Below are 17,211 nucleotides of genomic sequence, written 5' to 3' on the forward strand. Positions count from 1 at the left end.
CATCTCCGGCGTGCAAGCAACTCAACACAACAAGCAACGACGTGCGGCCACATTAGCTGCACCCTCTGAACGCGAAAGCTACGAGTTACGACTGCGACTCGACATGGACGCCACAGATGGTGTCCCTCGTGGACGCAATCCAGTTAACTCGACGCGGCACGCTACGCAACCTACCCTGTCCTACATCGCTGACCACAACACAACCTCCTGAACCCGACGCGAGGTTCATACGTGCATGCCTTGTGAGTACATATCCAAGGCGCCCTGAGGAGGGATCCAGGTTTTATAAGGACATTATTTCTTCTGTGCTGAAAAACAATTTCTAACAATAATATTTGTGACATTGCATTTTGTTTTGTGAAAATTATTTTTGAGTGACGTATTTTTGTAATTTTCAAATTCAGTGAAAAAGAACATTAACATTCCATGAACAATATAGACACTAAGTGACGTCTCATCATCTCATTTTAAAAAGGGAATTTTTTATAGACGTTTTACTTTTTTTTATAAAATATATACCTCACAAATAAGTAAAAAGCATGTTTATTATGATTTTATTATAAGGAAAATATTATAAATACCTACTACTTATAATGACGGAAATAGGATTAAAAAATTAACTAGATTATAAGCAAAATGTTGTTAGAGTAGTGTCGTAGAATTAAGAATTAATGTAAGGAATCTAAATAAAGCTTTTATTATTATTATTATTATTATTATTTACTTTTTTTAGAACAATTTTATTTAGTTATATTGTCATGTCATAATTGCCATTGTATTTTGTAAAATTTTCCTGTCATAACAATTTAAATTTTAGCAATTTATAAAGAAACAGTATTACACGTATGAAGAGGACTAATCTCTCCGTTCCATAAGGTTCCATGGTTCCATTCACAACAAACTCCTACGGACCATGCCACAATTCGTAAGGTTTTCAGCAAAGCTTCTTCCGTGCATTGCGGATCATCTTTTATTTCAAAGTGAAGCAGCTTTTGTGGAGTGCTGTATAGCCTCCGCACACATGTTCCTGTAGTACACTGGGCAGCCTAAGACACGATGTCACTCGTTCGTAAGTCCTTCGACCTTTTCACTTTTCCAGGTTCACTGAGTTTATCGCGCTCAGAACCTCTCTTCAGGTCTGTGTGGACGCGAGTTTGCCAAGGTTCGACGTGAAGAAGATTTGCTCATCATGCGTCTCCTCCGTCATCAACCTTTTTGCACTCCGAACGCTTCATTTATTGTAATTATTTTTTTCCGTGTCACATAGGCATACAGGTCCGCTGCTTATTTCTCTGGTCTTAAGTACTGCCTCCCAGTCATTGTGTACACAATGACCTGAGGTATTACACCATTACCAGATACTGCTACAGAAGACTCAACATTGAGGCAACTTTCAATCCTTTTTGCCTTCTCATTTTTATCAATACATGTTCTAGTTTTAGGGTTCTTTTCCTTCATTCTTATGTATATAATACTTGCTTACTTATTTTTTTTTTTTTTCTGTTTCTCACTCCGTAGGGGGGTGATGTAGAGGTGCAACCTCTACCGTTACTTGGCTGGCAGCTATTAGGAAAACTTCGCAGCTGCCACAACAATATTCAAATTTGGAACGCAGTGGGGAATCCTCCTGGTCACGCACGTTACAAGATTCCACATTCCCTATCATCCGCTCGTCACGTCAACATCTTCTACCATTGTATTATATAAAGCTCGCGAGCCCGTCTGTATTGTACATAACATATCAATTGTAAAGTGTAAAATAAACATCACTATATGTAGCTGGTTCTTCATTACATCAACCCTTCAGCTACAATATCTACTAAGTTCACCGTGTGGTAACTTGTGTTCTTGGTAAGTACGTACTTGTAAAAGCACTAAACTTTCATTCAGGGTGCTTCACTAACTCTACTATAAGTTTTCCTCAGCTGAAACTCCTCATATGGAATGAAATGGGACACTGGGACACGTATAATACGCGACAGGCCTATACCTACCAAATTTCATGATTCTTGTCTTGACAGACAGACAGACGGATAGACAGACAGACAGCGAAGTGATCCTATAAAATTTCCTTTTTTCCTTTTGAGGTAGGGAACCCTAAAAATTAAAGTTACGTAATTAAATAAGTACAATTATTTTATTGTTCTAATAGGTTCCATATAACTCGATTTACGGGCGGTACTATAGATAAAGAAAATGAATGAAAAGTCTGAAGTTTGTAGACCCAGCGATCTATAGGTTTTTTTTTTAAATAGATATAGCGAGCAAACGAGCAGGCGGGTCACCTGATGTTAAGTGATTACCGCCGCCCATGAACATTTGCAGCACCAGAGGAGCCGCCGATGCGTTGCCGGCCTTTTAGGAATTGGTTGGTCCGCCCCTTGAATAACCCCATGTTATAATCTAGTGGGAACACCGCCGATGAGAGTTGGTTCCACAGTTTACACGTGCGTGGAAAGAAGGATCTGGCGCAGCGGACGGTCGAAGTGCACCAGACACCCAGACGGTGAGGGTGAAATTCCTTACGGTGGCGCGCGGTGCGGTTGTAGAAAAAAGTATATATAGTAGGTATAGTCAGTCAATTTCTCCCAAAGGTATTACTGCTTTAGGTAATCTCTATTCTATTTCCTAACGAAAGCATCTCGTATAGTTATTATTCATTTCCATAGCAACGCTACTGTGGCTAGTTGATTGAGCGTAGAATTTACCAAGCGAACCTAACATTTAGAACTCGGACTGCCACATTCACGTGGAAAGCCTCATGAATACAGCTATTATTAGAACTATCAGATACATGATATAAGGTTTCACAGGGTTATAAACAGGTTAAGTAAGGTATCTAATGGAAATAATATCTACTGTCTTAAATATTGGGGATACTGAGATTTTTAAACGACAGCCTAAAAACAGGCCAAGTGCGAGACAGGCTCGCGCACCGAGGGTTCCATACTACTACAGTCGTATTATTTCGACATTTTCCACGATAAATTAAAATATTATGCATAAAAATAAATAAAAATCTGTTTTAGAATGTACAGGTAAAGCCCTTTCATATAATATGATGATACCCCACTTGGTATAGTCATCTTACTTTCGCAAACTAATTATTTGCTCATGAACACATTTTGATATTTTTTTGTGATGTAGCCACAAATTCACGGTTTTCGGATTTTATCCTTTACTTGTGCTATAAGACCTATCTACTTACCAAATTTCATGATTCTAGGTCAACGGGAAGTACCTACCCTATAGGTTTTCTTGACTTACACAACGGACAGACGGACATACGGACATACGGACAGACAGACAACAAAGTGATCCTATAAGGGTTCCTTTTTTCCCTTTGAGGTACGGAACCCTAAAAAGGAGTGCAATGCTATCAAGGTTCTGTTATATCTATACTTCTATACTATAACATTATAAAGAGATAAAGTTTGTAAGTTTGTTTGTACAGGGTAATCTCTAGAACTATTGAACCGATTTTGAAAATTCACCAGTAGAAAGCTCCATTATTCCTGAGTGACATGGGCTATATTTTATTAAAAAAAAAATAGAGATCCCTACGAAAATATTGTAATAAGCTACCCGTGCGAAGATTTTACCCCTCATGTCTACTATAAGACCTACCTACCTGCCAAATTTCATGATTCTAGGTCAACGGGAAGAAAAAAAAAGAACCCTTATAGAATCACTTTGTTGTCCGTCTGTCTGTCGGTCTGTCTGTCAAGAAACCTATAAGCAAAGATAATATGTTTAATATATTATCTTTGCTATAAGGTACTTCCCGTTGACCTAAGAATCATGAAATTTGGCAGGAAGGTAGGTCTTCTAGTAGACATGAGGGGTAAAATCTGAAAACCGAAATAAGGAAGCGGGTAGTAGAGCTAACCCGATACAATAATTCCAGAGCATCCTTACTGCTGTCTCATTTCTCCGCAGTAATTGCGTTGCAATCCTATTATCACTACTGAGTGGATTTCAGACTTAATCATTGTGACTTCGGAGCTTAACTTTGTTAAGCATCGAAATCTGTTTGTGGGAATGAGTAGAACCTTTTTCAACCACAATCAATTTTGGACTCGCTGTTACGTAAGTTAAATCTATATATACATGTTACCGGAAATGTATACAACTCAGGGAATCTATAGAATACCTAGTCATTTCATGAAATTCCGGGCTTGTTTTGGCAAAGTAATAATTATGTAATCTATCGTTGACCATTTCATACATTTCCTAGGCATTGTAGGAAATCTAGGAAATCATCTCCTAGGAAATGTATAAAATGTAACAGTATACCGTACAATCTATATATATATAAAAGGAAAAGCTGACTGACTGACTAATTAACTGACTGACGGATCTATCAACACACATCTCAAACTACTGGACGGATCGGGCTGAAATTTGGCATGCAGATAGCTATTATGACGTAGATATCCGCTAAGAAAGGATTTTTAAAAATTCAACCCCAAAGGGGTAAAATAGGAGTTTGAAATTTGTGTAGTACACGCGGACGACGTCACGGGAATAAGCTAGTCTATTTTAAGTATCTAGGTATATACTACATGTATATATTATGGTCAAACAGCAGCAGCAAAAGCATACTTATAATAAAATCGAAGATAACTATATAAAAATCATAAGAACTTAACTCGCTTCAGCAATGCGCGAGACTAAAATAACTTATTTAAAACACTCATTGATTAGGTTATGTATATAAGTAGGTAACTAAGTTTAGGGAGAATTTGTTAAGGAGACGGACGCCTTAACGGCTCTCACGGCTTTTGCGTAGGTATATACCTATCGATTATTTCTGACGACAATCGTTTCAGTAGGTATATATATCCTACCTTCCATTACACCCTTGAAAAGGTTAAAGCCACCTGAAAGAGGTCAGTATACAATCTATCGGTATTTTATGACAAATCCTTATCGGGCCTCGTTACCACTCGTAAGGGTAAGTGTTGAAAATGTATATAAACCATTTGAAAGAAATTGTTAGACCAAACAATAATGGCGTGCCGGAACGACAAATAAGTAGGTACCTTCCACGATACACATAAGAATACTACACGTAGGAATACTCTTCCACGATATGTGTTTCCTACCAATTACAACCCGTTACCCGGGTGACGGGTATCGTTAAAACAAGAGTGAATAGACAAGGAATAGACATCTTCTAGGTAAACGCGTCCCATCTTAGGCCACATCATCACTTTCGTGGTAAAGCGTTTACCTATAATGAATAAATAAATAAAACCTGTAAATCAACGATACCCAACCCTATAGAATTAGAAATGGAAACAATTTAAGACGTAACGTAGCACTAAACTAAAATACATACCTACATACATACATACATACAGGTCAAACACATAACCCTCCTTTGGGCTTCGCTGCAGTCGGGTGGCAAGGATTTGGTTCTCATTTTCATCAAAGTCAAAATCATGCTCAGAATTATTTATTTTTTAGTTTATTTGAATTTAATTTTTTTAAGATTTGTAAGTATGTAAATCCTTGAGTCTATGTTAAATTTATGTAAAACTAAGTATACATTTTTACACAAATCTGACAAACCACACACACAGTTATTTGTGTTTCTAAGTAAAAAAACATTGAGTTAGTTGGTATGAAAACCAAACTATGTTTATAATGAAAGCGCTGCATGGAGAGTGCTAGGGAAACTTTTCTTAAAATCAAAATTCCTTATTTCGATTTTCGTAAGTTGTCTCCACCGAGGATTGAATCCCAAATCGCTTGAATGCACCACCGATCTATAAATTTACTTAGTATTTCCTCTCTTTTTAGCTTTTCTTTCAGCGTTGTATCTATTCATGCAGTGTGCAAACATCAGCTAGGTATTTTTGGCATAAAAATCGGAAACTCCTGGTATACATCACTTCGGCTCTACTATTACCATTATAATAAAATTCTAATTTCAGTTTTTCTGTTTGTTTATACACGCATTTCAAAGAACCAGGATAAGCTTTTGTAGTTTAAACTTATTGAACCGGTGCAGCTTACATGTCAAACTAATATCAGCGAAGCCGTATGCAGTACGCTGAGTACGAGATTTTATGTCCCACCAACGTTGATAGTATTCGAGTGTCGAAAACCTTCCGCATTATAGTAAACTGGATCTTAAGTGCCTTGTTTTAAAGCTCAAGTTTGTCTCCACATCTACAGCCAGCGCTCCAAGCGGAAACGTTGCGAAATTAAAATCAGTGGGATTGAATTTTTTACTTCAATTCAAGGCTCTTTAGGTCCATTTTATTTTGACGGTATTGTGTTTCGACTCTCGAATTCTAGCAACGTTTGGTGAGTAGTAAAGTCTTATACTAAGCGTACTGAGCAAAAGCTAGTGGGTAATATTAGGTTAGCGTATTTGCGCTAATAGGTACATACTACATATTCCTAAAAGCAATAAAACGTGACGGTGAATAATTATTATTATATTCCGAAATGTTTATATTAGCTCAATTTATTAGTAGGTACTAGGTACTACCAGTATTAATGTAGGGTAGGGCGGGGCTTAAAGGGCCGCAGGTATAAAGGACCACTATAAGTATCTAATAAAAAACGAGTGACGTATCATTTTTAGGGGTCCGTACCTCAAAGGAAAAAAGGAACACTTATAATAGAAGTCTGTCGTATCTGTCAAGAAAACCTATAGGGTACTTCCTGTTGACTTAGAATCATGAAATTTGGCAAATAGGTAGGTATAATAATAAATAATAATAAATAATTTATTTGTTTAGGAAGAATATGTACATTTTACAACAAGTTTAGGTGTAATCATAAACTTTAAATCATAAGTTTACCTATCCTACCTATGTCTTTTATCCGTGAAATATTAACGTTTGTCATCAGCACAGATAATTAGTTGATCAGTTAATAAATTGAGACAAAAAAGTAAAAAAAATTGTTTCTGAAAATATCACATAATATGGTAGGTAGGTAGGTAACTATTCTCTATAGTCTAAGGTAGGCAATAGCCATGAGTATAGGACATAATGAAAACTTACCATGCTCGCTACTAGGTACATATTTGAATAGATTACTTACCTACGCCAGGGATTGTAAATCGTTGGCACGACAAGTAAAACAACAAGTACCACTATACTCATCTAAATCCAATGGAAAATCAGTCCCTAAGATTTTCAAAAATTTTAATTTACATGGAAGAAGTTATGGGCGTCATCCAACAAATCATAAGAAGAGGTCATCATCGTCATGATCAACCCATACCCGGCTCACTACAGAGCACGGGTCACCTCTCAGTATAAGAAAGGTATGCACCACGCTGGCCAATTGCGGATTGGCAGACTTCACACACCTTTAAGATTATAATGGAGAACTCTCGGGCATGCAGGTTTCATTCACCGTTAAAGCAAGTGATATTTAATTTCTTAAAACGCACATAACTCCGAAAAGTCAGAGATGCGTGCCCGGGATCGAATCCCCGACTTTCCGAATACGAGGCGGACGTCGTCACCACTAGGCTATCACGGCTATAAGAAGATGTACACCTCAGCGATAATGTAAACGACATACAAATTAATTTGGTTCGAAAACCCCAGGTAAATATTAACATTTTTACTTATCGTCATTACGCCTACCAACCGAAAGTTTTACAGACTACCTGATGCCCACGACTTCGTTAGCGTGGAATTAGGTATTTTTTAAATCCCTATGTAGTCAAGTAGATAGATCAAATTAGCCTATGTCACTCTCCAGGTCTTTATCTATACCAATGCAAAAATCACGTCAATCTGTTGCACCGTTGCGACATGATTAAAGGACAAACCAACAAACAAACACACTTTCGCATTTGTAATAAGGGTACTGATGGAACGTAGCCATTTTTAGACATTCATAACAAATTCATCATCTTCATCATGATAAACCTATCGCTGGTCCACTACTGAGCACCTCATACTAGTCTCCTCTCAGGATGAGAAGGGTTTAGGCTATAGTCTGTCACGCTGGCCCGGTACGGATTGGCAGACTTCACATTATAAAGAACTCTCAGGTATGCAGGTTTCGTCACGATGTTTTCCTTCACCGTTAAAACAAGTGATATTTAATTGCTCAAAACGCACATAGCTCCAAAAAGTTAGAGGTGCATGCCTGAGATTGAATCCTCGGCCTCTCGAATAGAAACCCGACCTCATAACCACTAGTTCATCACCGCTTGGTAAATTATGTTATGCTTATGTCCGTCCTTTTTAAAACTGTTTAAATGTTTAAAGCAGCAAAGTGATCCCTTCTTGAAAAACATTAGTTTTCATTTTCAACCAAACCCTCTACTTATCGATTCAGTCTGCCTGAGATCGCACTGAATTAGATTTATGTATTAACTTTCATGTAGAATTAGATTGTTGTCATTTTTAGGATTCCATACCTCAAAAGGAAAAAAGGAACCCTTATTGGATCACTGTGTTGTCTGTCTGTCTTCACAAATTCACAGTTTTCAGATTTCCCCCTTATGTCTGCTATAAGACCAACCTACCTGCCAAATTTCATGATTCTAGGTCAACGGGAAGTACCCTATAGGTTTTCTTGACAGACACGACAGACAGGCAACAAAGTGATCCTATAACGGTTCCGTTATTCCTGTTGAGGTACGAAACCCTAAAAATTGTTAAAAATGAAAAGTTTCGTAATTTATGTCCTTGAATACAAACTTTTCAATTACAATCGGCTGTTTCCGAAATCATAGTAAAACGTTGGATGAACGTTGTTCGTGTGAGAAGAAATCCAAGATATTTTTTTTGGAAATATTATAAAACTTAAACCTTATTCTAATTACTACAAATCATGCCCGCGTAGAATAGTGCCAAGAATACTGGCTGCATTTCCGCGCTGGACAGCCAGGCTGATCCGTTGCGAAAAAAATGAGCCAGCCCTTCTGTATTCATTTCTAATAATATATATTTTTCATAATTTATTATTATTGGGAACTTTTATTTCTAGTAAAATTTTGCAGAATAAGTTTAATATTTAACTATGCCTACTTTCGTCAAAGGTAGCCTGGAGTGGTCGCTTTAGCGATAAGGCCGCCTTTGCATGCTACAGCTATTAGATTAAGATCCTTGTGTGTGTTTTTTTTATAATATGTTAACTTTGTGTTATGTGCAATAAAGAATAAAATAAATAAATACTTTGTTAGTAATTCTCTCCAATAGTTATACTTTTTAGTTAAAATAGTCAAAGTTATTTTTAACGCTTAATGAGGCTAGATATAGGTCACCAATTAATAAAGGTCCCATAAAAAACTTTCAGAAATTCAAATTTTCAGGACTTACCTGAACTTTATTTCGCTCAAACTTCTAAAAGTCCGTAAACACCAGAGTCGCAGGAAACTTGATAATTGCACTCAAAACAAAACACATTAGGAAAGTTTATCATTCGTTATCATGCTAGATAAGCGGGATTCGCGTGAATGCCAGGCGTCCCGCTCTATTCAAACTACGTGAGCGACTGAATTGTGTCTGGTAGAGCCAGGCATCTGCTCCCTTTCGCGTCTTGATACGAATAAAAATTGCCATCTGATGACTACTCAGCCTTTTCGTACAAGCACAGAATTCAAAAATAGAAGTGTTAAAGCTAAAGGAGCGTAAGATTGTCAACTCGCAGATGTTCATTACCCATTAGCACTAAATAGTGTAACTATACCTAAGTCCGGCAAGTTTCTAATGCGCGTGGCCGCCATTTTAGTGACATCTGCACTAGACTGAAGTTTCGAGCTGATGGTATATTTTTACTTAAATATACGTCAAATGACGTCAAAATGACGTCATTTGACTATATCGATGTTAATGAGACATGGTTCCAGCGCAATAACAATTTGCGGGACTTATTTATACCTTATTGTTACATCGATTGTTAAATTAATTAGCAGTGATAGCCTAATGGTTAAGACGTGTCCACCTCCTATTCCGGACTTCCGGAGGTCCGGGGTTCAATCCCAGGCACGCCTCTACTTTCGGAGGTACGTGCGTTTTAAGCATTTGCTTTAACGGTAAAAGAAAACATCGTGAGGAAACTTACCTATGAGTTCTCTATAATGTTCTCAAAGGTGCGTCTGCCAATCTGCAGCGTGGTGAATCACAAAAGTTTGAAACTTATGGTTTATTATTGTGCTCAGTAGAGGGACGGCGACGGGTTGAAATTATGATATTACGTTGATAGGTATTAGCTATAATACATAATATTGTATTATTATCTAATTTAAAAAAATGGGTTTGAAAAGAATAAGTACCTGCTGAGTTTTTAACCCACTCTTCTCAGTAGAAGCTGTGTTCCGAAGGCGGTCGTACAGACTTAGAGCAGAGCCACTATTTGGCCTAACTACTTACATGAAAAAAATATTTGAATTTTGCTAAAAACAGATAATAAATTTGAATAAGGTTACAATTTCATTTGCATTGCTTTGGGTACTAGAGATATAGTCATAATAAACCTAGTAGAGACAGTAAAATTATCTTTAATTTTTTTTTAACAAGATTTGCAATACGCTGTCCCGATAAGACGACGCAGATACTATTTCTATTACCCTATTTAAAATTCTGCGGGTATAAGAGTATATTGTTTGAGTACTTAATGGTAGGTACAGCCTATATTAATATTACCCGTGACATTGGCCCTGCCGCCAAATAAGCTGTGAATATTAACGACATTATACTTTTGCCCGCCAGCTATTTGAATTTCTTTTGTACTCATTGTTTCAATATCTGGATCACCTTAAATGGCTGGGTGATTTCGATATTTTCATTTCGTTTGCAATCCAATTTTAACAGCAACATTAACATTAGCAAGTAACATTAAGTTATTTAGTAATGTATGTACGAATTACTATAGTTATGTACGTATTAGTATATATTAGTATTATTATGAAATAGTTAGGTATTTATTCATTTACTAATACATATTTTACTACACGATAAGTTTCTCTGTTGTAAGTAGGTACTATCCAACACACCTAGTTTCTCCTTTCACCAAAGGTTGCCTGGTAGAGATTGCTCTGAGCAATAAGGCCGTCTTTGCATACAATTGTTTTTTAGTTTTTAGTTACCTTGTTTTTTTTTGTCATGTTTATCTAATATGTTGTGTGCAATAAAGTATTTCTATCTATCTATCTATTAAAACTTATAGAGCTAACAAACAAAATGGGTTTTAAACATAAACTGAAAATGTTAATAGGTATTCTAGGGAGGCTAATATTATGTAAAGCACGCGGCTGAAAGTAATGTACATCGACCTTTAGAAGATGATAGCATATTTGTAGAGCACTGTCTCTGTCGTTGAAACCGACAAAACGTCATATAGGTGTGAGTGACAAAGACAAAGCTCTACAAAGGCGAAATATCATTCTAAAGGCCGATGTACATTACTTTCGGCCCCGTGCTTTACATAATATTCGTATACTACCTACTTGTGTAATATCCGGAGATCGTGGGTAGAGATTAGTTCCGATCAGTGTTCCCGATACAGGCAAAATAGGCTTTAATGAAAAACAGCTCAGGCATTGATGCAACTCTTGTGAAAAAAGGAAGTACAAAAGTATAAAAATAAAGATGTCAAATACATATCAAAAGTTTCGTCACTGGCAGTAAGCGGGCTGTAGCTCAGTGGTCAGTGCGTCGGGCGCGATCCCAGGAGACGCGGGTTCGATTCCTGCCGGTTCGCAATTTTTGATATGTATTTAAAATTATTTAGAAATATCCTTGAAGTGTAGGTAAAACACTATAAAAATTATAAAATATAAAGATGTGACTTGACTAATGACTACATACATATAAGTATATAATAGCTTCTGTCCATTACTTCGTCTTCATTAAATAATTTATTAGAACCAACTCCTATGTAAGTATTGGGTATAAGGCATTTTCAGAATCGGATCATTAGTTCTGGTACAAACTAACTTTTACCATTTTATGATATTAAGTAGGTATAGATACATACATACATGTAGGTAAACAAAGTACCTAGACAAAACCTCAAGTCAAGAAAGAAGAAACATATCGCGCGCTTTTGAAATTACCTACCTAGCTCTTTTTCACCCTATTCCATTATTTCCACTTTATGAAGACGCCGCGTCTGTCTCTGTAGGTATGTTATTGTGTTAAACATACGAGAATTGAGTTTGAAATACGAAACAGGTGATAATGTGTATATTGTGAGTTTTGTGACGGAACGTTCTAATTCAATTTATTCTTGGACAATAACACAGCAGCTTTATTGATAGCACGCGGTGGAAATTTTAACATCTTACTTATATTTTTCTTGCTAAGGCTAGGGACAAATCTTGCTAAAAAACGCGCGCGGTATTCCATTCAAATGTGTCTCATGGGAATATCAAGGTATAGAGGGCGACTGGTTGAGATGGCAATCAGGGTATGAGGCGCACAACTACACGTCACCCGCGCTCGCCCGCACCGGGTTAGTGCGGGACTGCGCGGATGTGCGGAGCGTTCCCTCCCCGACTGCCATCTCGACCTATCGCTTACTATATAATATAGAGTAGACTTCTATGCGGAAGCTATTGGCGCGAACTACAAAATGTTGACATGGCCAAGTGAGCTGATGTCGCGCCGCTCCCGCTGCTGCACCGACTAATCAGAAAATCAGTCTTATGCATAGAGTAGAAGGAGGTGGAAAGGAGGATTGCAGACAAAACGCCGCACCGCAAAATAATTTCCACCTGCGATTTTCTACTGAAATCAGTGCCATACAAAACATAGCCTTCCAAAAACATAGCCATGTTTCCAACTCAAAATTACTCAGTCTACTATCAGTGTAGCTACTGTATAATTTTGAGGTTTGAAACATGAAATTTTAAAGCTTATTTTGATATTTCAAAATCAAAGTCAAAGTCAAATGATTTATTGAAAATAGGTAATAAATTACTCTTTTTGATGGTCAGATGTTGGATTTGTAAGATATAGCGGTGATAATTATTACGCAAACTTAAAACTAAAGCTACGAGGCTTTAGTTTTAAGTTTGCGTAATAATTTCAAACAATAAGCTTTCAAGGTGTCAATTAGTCCTAGAGGTTTGGAAAGTCCTAAGTAAACAGAATTGCTATGTCCTAAGTAAGCTGAACTATAATCTCTTTATCCGGTTTATTTATATTATAGTGAAACATGACTGACTAACAAACGTGCAGATCAAATGGCTAGATCTAGTTAATTTCTCGTATAACCTACACAAGAAATTACCTACTAATTAGACCATAATAATATAGACCTCCACTAAAAACACAAACTTCAAACCCTTGAGTTGAATTTTTAATATTTTTTTCTTAGCACTAGCATGTCTACGTAATATGTAATACCTATCTGCATGCCAAATTTCAACCATCCGTCCGTTTGAGCTGTGCGTTGATAGATCAATCAATCAGTCAGTCAGTCAGTCAGCTTTTCCTTTTATAAAATATATATAGAAGAGTAGGTAATGACTTATGACCAGCATAATATATCTAACACTTTGTAGAACGTAATCCAAGTGAGACGTGACGAATCCTATTTTGCAACGGATGCTGTCTACCAAACTTCTTAGTGTAATTTGTTGCTTAGAATCCCTTGTATCAGATGTTGGAGAATTAGTTTGTGTCTTATAAGTTGGCACTTTGTATGATTTTCATATGATAATTTGCTAAATAAATAAAATAAAATTAATAAATAAACTAAATTAAATTAAATGAAATTATCAATGCTGTTCAGTTCGATACATCTCTCTGGCGGCATAGCTCAACGGGTTGCGAAGCTGAAGCTGAAGTGGCAATGGGCAGAGCACATAGTTCGAAATATTGATAGGTCCCAAGGTGCTAGAATCGCGACTTCGCAGCGGAAAGCACAGTGTTGGAAGACCCGCCACTGGGTGGACAGACGACATCAAACGAGTCGCATGGGGCAGCTGGATTCAAGCGGCGCAAGACCGTGGTGTGTGGAAGTCCCTACAAGAGACCTATGTCTAGCCGTGAACGTCTACGGTTGATATAAAACTATTAAATGTATAAATACTTAATCCCTATACTATAGGTAATTTGAATTCCTGAACCAATAATATTTTTTCGCCTACATAGGTACCCACGTACATATTATGTAAGTAGTATATAAGGTGCGTAGCGTTATCTGTGGTGCGTACTGCGTAGGGTGTAAAATTGATTTCTACTTAGATGTTTGATATCTAATTACTTAAATTAAAGTTTAATGAACAAACCACCCTTAATTCCTGCGCGCACCTGCCTAAGTACCTACGTATCGAAACTTGCAAAACAAATTACCGAAATCCTATGACCTCGTCAAAGCTTGTACAGCTAAGTTCAGAAGACTCATCATAAATCTCTAAATGATGAGGTACCTATGTAATTTGTTTTGTGGCCTTCCAACATCAATTATTATTGTTTTTGCAATCTGTGAACAGTGATCCGATGGTGTTTTAATGACCACTTGTTCGGTGTACCTACTACCTACCTATACCTAATAGAGAGAGAGCCAGCGCGTGCCAGACCTTCGTTATTTTAGAAAAACTGAAAATTTCACTGCGTATTGTTCCCAACACTGGGACTTTGTTTAGATCATGATGGCTTTGGGAGATCACAGGTAATAAAGATATAAAAAATGTTACGTCAATGTAAAAAGTCTATTTTTTTATATTTTCTTCAGAATAGTAGGTATTAGAAATCACGTCATACATTGCCAGACACTAAGTATTATGGCAACCCCCAGCCAGACACCCTGTTTATAAATGTTGAGAAATTAGTGTAAATCTAAATATATAAAAGGAAAGGTGACTGACTGACTGACTGACTGACTGACTGAATGACTGACTGACTGACTGATCTATCAACGCACAGCTCATACTACTGGACGGATCGGGCTGAAATTTGGCATGCAGATAGCTATTATGACGTAGGGATCTGCTAAGAAAGGATTTTTGAAAATTCAACCCCTAAAGGGGTGAAACAGGGGTTTGAAATTTGTGTAGTCCACGTGGATGAAGTCGCGAGCATTAGCTAGTTCATCATAATTTGAATCTGCCAATTCAATAAATAAACATCAAGTTACGAGGCTGTTGTTTATGTTTCGATTTGTGTTTGATCCAAACAATCTGGTCAACAATACGGTACAAAGCGTTTGTACCGTAAATTAATAAAAAACTTAATGAAATAGCATTGCTACGAAGTTTCCTTTACTCTCAAAACAACTTATACACAACAAAGTTTTATGAAGGAAAATTTTTATTTGCGCATTCCAAATTTTATCATTCTCAAATCTCACTGATTTGTTATTTCTCGTGGAAAACATTCTTTTCATTTCTATAATACTATATATTTACTAGAGCGTAATATTATACCTATTTAGTTATTTACATTTTATTCTATAGGTAGGTAGGTAGGTAGGTACTAGCTTATGCCCGCGACTTCGTCCGCGTGGACTACTTACATAAATTTCAAACCCCTATTTTACCCCCTTAGGGATGGTTAATGCTAACACGTGCCTCGTACGAGGCATTGATTCAAAACATCACTAACATTTTTATATGAAGCAGTTTATGATGCGCCCGTGTCTCATCAACACGGACGCCACACGGTGAAGCATAAAGATCTTCCAGTCATATCGGTCTTCGAAATAGTATTAGAAATCACATCATGCATTGCCAGACAGTTAGTGTCGTGGTAACCCACTGCCAGTGTCTGGCAGTGGGTCAAAAGTCTGGTCCAGCAAAACCGAGAATGCCAGAGGGCGTCTAATCATGGAGATGCTTGCGAGCAAGGACATGGTTATAGTGAATGAAGGACTTGCCCCAACGTTTCAAAGAGGTACAAAAAACTCCACCCCAGACATTACATTTACCAATGCAAGTCTGTCACAGAGAGTTTCTGAGTGGCAAGTCCTAGAGGAAGATAGCTTGAGTGGGCACCGATATATAAAGTTTAATATACTTCAACATGAGAGGAAGTCACCAATTGAGACACAGGCAGGATGGAAAATAGAGAAACTTGAGCAGAAGGTCCTAGAAGATGTCCTTAAAGAAAGTGAGATTGGCTCTCCAGAAGAATTGGTAATGGAGACCACAAAAGCCTGCAATAGGGCGATGCCCAAAAAAGGGGTCTACAGGAGAGCACCAGTGTACTGGTGGAACAAATTAATTGGGGCAAAAAGAGCTCATTGCACAAGATGTCGCAGAGACTACACACGTGAGAGAAAGAAAAGGGGTAGGGAAAACTCAATCAGCAAAGAAGAAGAAATACAGGAGCTAAGAGAGAAATACAGGGCAGCGAAACTGGAACTGCAAATAGCCATCACAAAGTCAAAAGCAGGAAAATGGAAAGAGCTCTGTGATGAAGTGGATAAGGATACATGGGGACTGGGATATAGGATTGTCACCAAAAAATTAAGGCAAAGTCCTCCCAGCTTGGAAATGGACCTAATCCAAACCGTGGTCAAAGCATTGTTCCCGGTCCATGAAGATTTCGGTCGGATCATGGGAGATGCCTCTCAGATGCCAGAAATTACAGAAGAAGAGCTAGGGGTGGCGGTTGAAGGCCTTAAACTAAAAAAAGCGCCAGGACCTGACCTTATTGGACCAGAGGTGGTCAAAATGGCAGTGCAGGCTATACCGGAGAAAATTACAACAGTTTTAAACGATGCCTTTGCATCTGGGACGTTTCCTGCAGCCTGGAAAAAAGCAAGCCTGGTATTACTCAGAAAAGTAAATAAGCCAGCGGGAGACCCGGCCGGATATAGACCAGTCTGCTTGCTTGATAGTTATGGCAAACTTATGGAGAGACTCCTTCTTAACAGAATAGAGAAGCTTTTGCCAGACCACGGCGGTCTCTCTGACAATCAGTTTGGTTTTAGGCAGGGCCGGTCCACACTGATGGCTATAAAAAAAGTAGTCCAGACTGCCATGGTGGCAAGACAGGGAACGCTTAAAACGAGAAAGCTCTGTGCCCTGATCTGTCTAGATGTGAGGAATGCTTTTAATTCTGCGTCCTGGCGAGAGATCCTCTTGGAAATGCGGAAGAGAGGCTTCCCAGGCTACATCCAAAACCTGATAAGTAGCTACCTAGAAGACAGATCTATAATAGTTAGAGACTGTAATGGAGTTGAAGACCTGATCAAAGTCAGCAGTGGAGTACCACAGGGATCAATACTTGGCCCAACTCTGTGGAACATTTTGTACGATGGCGTCTTCGA

At 37.8% G+C, this 17,211-nt stretch overlaps 1 protein-coding gene across 2 annotated transcripts in view; it reads right to left on the reverse strand.

Annotated features, from left to right (window-relative positions):
• LOC117991734 (G-protein coupled receptor dmsr-1-like) overlaps nt 1–9,478 on the reverse strand; it is a 69,313-nt gene extending 59,835 nt beyond the window's left edge. For both annotated transcript variants that reach the window (XM_034979331.2, XM_069505320.1), the window contains exon 1: nt 9,309–9,478. The gene's annotated coding sequence lies outside the window, so the exon portion shown is untranslated. The remainder of the gene's footprint in view (nt 1–9,308) is intronic.
• Between the last annotated feature and the right edge of the window lie 7,733 nt (nt 9,479–17,211).

Source organism: Maniola hyperantus, chromosome 20, assembly GCF_902806685.2.
Source record: "Maniola hyperantus chromosome 20, iAphHyp1.2, whole genome shotgun sequence".
Taxonomy (NCBI): domain Eukaryota; kingdom Metazoa; phylum Arthropoda; class Insecta; order Lepidoptera; family Nymphalidae; genus Maniola; species Maniola hyperantus.